Source organism: Schistocerca piceifrons, chromosome 6 (genome assembly GCF_021461385.2).
Source record: "Schistocerca piceifrons isolate TAMUIC-IGC-003096 chromosome 6, iqSchPice1.1, whole genome shotgun sequence".
Lineage (NCBI taxonomy): Eukaryota > Metazoa > Arthropoda > Insecta > Orthoptera > Acrididae > Schistocerca > Schistocerca piceifrons.
Window position 1 is genome coordinate 312,028,045 of NC_060143.1, and position 5,101 is coordinate 312,033,145.

At 39.9% G+C, this 5,101-nt stretch overlaps 1 non-coding gene across 1 annotated transcript; it reads right to left on the minus strand.

Annotated features, from left to right (window-relative positions):
* Window positions 1-5,028: 5,028 nt before the first annotated feature.
* Window positions 5,029-5,101, minus strand: Trnav-cac. The gene has a single exon. It is a non-coding gene; the product is annotated as a tRNA-Val (tRNA).

Below are 5,101 nucleotides of genomic sequence, written 5' to 3' on the forward strand. Positions count from 1 at the left end.
TACGAGAAAAGGATCATACTCGGCAATAAGTTCAAGAGACATCATAAATTGGCCGTTACGTAATGAATAGAATCTTTCAACGTGTCTACTGCAAACACCTTTTTCAACACACAGCGCCAGTACATTTTTTCTGTCTCAACATATGACTTGAAATGGTTATCTATTGTTCCAGGTGCATTTTTTCTTGTTAAGAGTGATAACTCAGAATTTTTGTGTTCAAGTGAATTCTCATGATGAGATAAAATATTAGAAATATTTTTCCAATCTGCAATGCCATTAGTAGCAATCGCGACCATACCTTCGAACAATTTACATGGTGCACAACAGACAGCAACGGTGCTACATGAGTATACTAGAAAATCACGCAAAGTTGATTCACCATTTAAAAGTTTACGGTAAAATAGGTTTTTGTTCAAATATCTGGTTTTATTGCCTTTTGATCTTCTGGAATTAGAAGAATCACATTACAATTTTGATTAATGCCACGTTGTAACAGAATGTCGATTGTTGATTCATTGACACACCATTCAGCAGGCTCATCACTAACGAGGTTATTTCTTTTTGTAATGTCAGATTCGACACTTAGTTTTTCGTAAAACTCGAAATCAGGAACATTTTGCTTTTCTTCATTTGTAACTTTTGTTTCGTCTGTATTTACTTCTTTTACAATAGCTGCAGTGCCAGAAATATCATCCGTACTACTTGAACTCGAAGTCGAAGCAGCAACGGTTTTTGCGAAAAATTTATCTACTCTGCCAAGCGTTTTTTCAACATTGGCTTTTCGTCCTCGTCTTTCCTTCGATAATTTCCGAAATGCCGCCCCACTTAATTTTACGCTTTTTCTTTTTTCATTGTTTTTCATGTTAAGGCACTTACAAAGTTGTCAACCAACAGTCAAAACAAAAGAAAAAATTTTTAAAAGGAAAGAAATAAAGGCTGTATTAAGTTCGAATGGCACTACTCTGTACATGAGCACAAAGCTTTTTACTTTAAACGCGGCACACGAGCACAAAGATTTTTCCTTTAAACACGGAGCGATGAACTGACCAACTCGGATTACTCGTCGTAACTGTGCTATGAAAGAACGACATTGCAGACTAATTTAATTTCACTGTCGCCTGTTCCTCTGTTCTCAGTGAACAGTAGAAGCACACCTGCCGGTTGGAATTCGTCTCGTAAAGAAAACGGGACAGTCCCTTTTTTGGCTTCTGTTTCCCGCGACGCCGGAATTTTAGCTGGGACGCAAATGTGTTGTGAATATTCTTGACACTGTCTTTCTAATTTAAAAAGCAAATAATTTTTGCAGTTTCTATAACATTTTAGCGGTTTCTGCGGGCAGAGTAGACAGACTACAAAGTTTAAGTAGTCTTGTTGGCAGTTGATGTATTGTTTGTCATTTGGACGAATACTGCTTTTATGTCTAAACGCAAATGCACCTTTCGTTCCAACATAAAATAAAAATAATCTTTCCTCGAAGAAAAAATGCTTAGTTGAGAAGTTTAACATAAAATTTGCAATGCCACGTACTACCCGACTGCACAGGTGGGAACTTCGATATGGTGCAGGCTGCAGCACAATAAATGAGGCAAACGAAAGTTGGTTTCTTCTTTTTTGCCAAAAAAAGTAACTAAGTAACTAATCAAATTAAATTTTTAAACGGTTGTGAAGTGTATTTATCACATATTAGATACTCTACTTATGTTCTTTTGATATAAACAGATGTTTAAAAATGTAAAACATTCCCAGTATCAAATTTTGTTAAATGGGTGTCATTAAATCGAAGCTCAGATATTGAAGGGCACAGAGCTTTCACATTAATTACAGTAATGAAGGGTTGACTTGACACTTTCCCGTAATTTCTACAAGAAATTTAATTAGAGTCAGGTTTTACATACTGAGGCCCACACATGTTACAGAACTTATGAAACTGCTGATTAGTTTATCACAGCTTTTCAGGGTTCTCAGTTTTTTCACGGGGAAAATATGGTAGGGTTAAGTAGCAAGCGACAACATTATCGGAATAATAACGTTTCAAACATTGTATTGTAGATTGCCGTCCTCACAGCTTACTTCAAAATATTTTGGACAATCATGAAGATGATACCAGACAGAAACCTAGTGTTAAATTTCCATTCAGTCACCAAGTAAACTATGTAATATTTCCAAGTTTGTATTGTCAAATTTCGTTCTTAAGGCTTGTTTAAACGAGCAAATTGTTTAACAATATTTTAAAAAATTTTGTCGTCTGTAAGACCAGTTATTTTAAAAGGTGAAAGATTAAAATGAATACAGAGCAAAAAATGTCGCCCCCTTAAATTGTCGCCCCCAGGCCCATGCCTAGTGGACCTATATGCAAATCCACCACTGGAGAGATTATCTCAGCCAATAAACGCCTAAGACGTGGTCGTGCAACGTTGAATCTGAAGAAAGGAAAGGGGCAGTGCTAGGGAGGCAGGTGCAATGAGGCAGTCGTGAAGAGTCAGTTGTGAGCAGTTGTACTGAGGCAGTCAGCCTGTTGTTTTTTTACTGGCCAGTTTTGCGCCGCGTGAACTGCAGTAATTGTGACTTGCAAGCAGGTAATGCTGAGCCGGAAGAGGCCGCTTACAGGTTACTGGTATCACATAAGCCGCGGTGTGATAATTCTGTTGCCACCCAGTTGAAGAGAAAGAATGAATGATATTGATATTGGTATTGAGAGTAGAAATGCAATGTGTTGGGCCTAGGAATTAAAGATGGAGTTTATTTACATCACCTATTCGCTGATAATCAAGTAGTTACACACAAGACGGGGAGGATGCAAATTATATGTGTAACAAATTAGCAATGGAAAAAAGAAATTGGGGATTGAAGATTAATTACCAGAAAACAGAATACTTCACTAATGATCCAGATGACATACATAAAGGGAAAGAAGATTAATGAGATCAATATTTTCTGTTATTTGGGATCCGTGTTAGAGTTGGAGGGAATATCCGAGATAGAAGTTAACAAAAGAATTAGGAGTGAAGGAAGGTCATTGGGGTGCTCAATTCAATCTTATGGAGCACAAATGTAATAAACCGAACTAAGAAAAGGCATATGTAAATCGATACTAGAGAGCATAGTTAGATATGGAGTGGAGACTTGGACTACTAATCTGAAACTAAACAAAAAAAACTGCAAGCAGTAGAAATGGGCTTCTGGAGAAGGTCAGAAACCATTTCTAGAAAAGAGAAAGCAAGAAGAGATGAAATAATAGAGAGAAGGAAGTAAGAGAAAGAATAGCCCACCCAGCTAGCCGTAAGGTCTAACGCGCTGCTTCCCGAGCAGGAAGGAGTGCCGGTCCCCGGCACGAATCCGTATGGAGGATTAGTGTCGAGGCCTGGTGTGCCGGCCAGCCTGTGGATGGTTTTTAAGGCGGTTTTCCATCTACCTAGGCGAATGCGGGCTGGTTCCCCTTATTCCGCCTCAGTTACACTGTGTCGGCGATTGCTGCGCACACACCTTTTCCACGTACGCGTACACCATAATTACTCTACCACGCAAACATTTGGGGTTATGCTCGTCTGGTATGAGACGTTCCCGGGGGGAGGGAGAGGGGGGTGGGTTCACTGGGGGCCGGACAGCACAATAACCCTGGGTTTGATGTGGGGCGGCGGTGGGATGGGTGGACGGCTGTGGGGTTGTGAACCACTGAGGGCTGCAGCGGGACGAAACCACTCTGTCGTTTCTAGGTCCCCGGTTTAATGCAACACAATAGAAAGAATACAGGACATGATGGATGGAAGGAAGTTACAATGGTACGGGCACGTAAGAAGACTGAAGGAAGTCGGAATTCCGAAGATGATCCTGTAATGGGAACCGGAGGGAAAGAAGAGAAGAGGACGCGCTGGCTCCAAAATGTATGATTAAAAATGAGAAGACTTGGTGCAGTGGAAGAAGATATACAAGATCGAAACACCTGGAAGAACATCCTGAGGAGATGAATTAAGATCTTATTAACACATATTATAATTTCCGGGTATTTGTTATGTTGGCGAAAAAACTTTGTACAGAGGGAAATCTCAGTAAATAAATAAGTAACTGAGAGAGCAAGATATGTTTTTTGAACTGATTTTTGATAAGCACGTGTTGCTCCTCTCTATGTATTCTGATCAGAGATCCGAGGTACCGTGTTACTGCTTTCCTTTTCTTAGGGCTCGACTTGCGTGTGGTGGTAATGTGACTGATTAGTTTTTCCGACGAACCACGTAGCAGAGAAACGACTGGGCTGAGCTCAATATTCAGTGTTGGTTACGTTCGCGTCCAATATTTAATCTACAATCTGGTGTTAGTAAATAATCGTTTTCAATCACCAAACAGATGGAAAATTTTTGTATTTTCCTAATATTTCTGATTCAAGAAATTAGCCAAATATAACCTTAATAAACCAGAAGTTTATCTGAATTTTCCAATTTATTTTCCCTGGGCAGACTAATGTTCCCATCTCGTGCTTTCTCTAAAGTAAAAATCAATGTTTAATGTTAGCGTGGATTGTTAACTTTTACTGCCTCAGTACGATGTCAATGACGCGTCGCAATTGTATTTTAGGGTCAGTTTTATCAAAGTAAGGTAAGTGAGGCTTAGAATTACTTAAACCTAACTAATCTAAGGACATCACACACATCTATGCCCGAGGCAGGATTCGAACCTGCGACTGCAGCAGCCGCGTGGTTCCGGACTGAAGCACCTGGAACGGCTCGGCCACAACGGCCGGCTCTTCGCTATGCCTGCCATCATTGTAAACTATGCATCGACATATTCATGAGCAAATAGCTGCTCACATGGTCGCACGGAACCTGATAAATAAGTAAAAAATAAATAATTAAAATAAAACAATCAAAATATTGTACTCAGACATCGCACATCAACTGCGAAAAATACAAGAAGGAGGAGGAGGGAGAAGCATCTGGTAGCTCTTATGCTATTTGCTGTTAACCAGCGCTACTTTCTGGGTCTCTTTCATTCTTAGCAACACAAGACTATTTGCACTATTAAAAAAAAAAGTAGTGTTTCCGCCCGGGATCGAACCGGGGACCTTGCGCGTGTGAGGCGCACGTGATAACCACTACACTACGGAAAC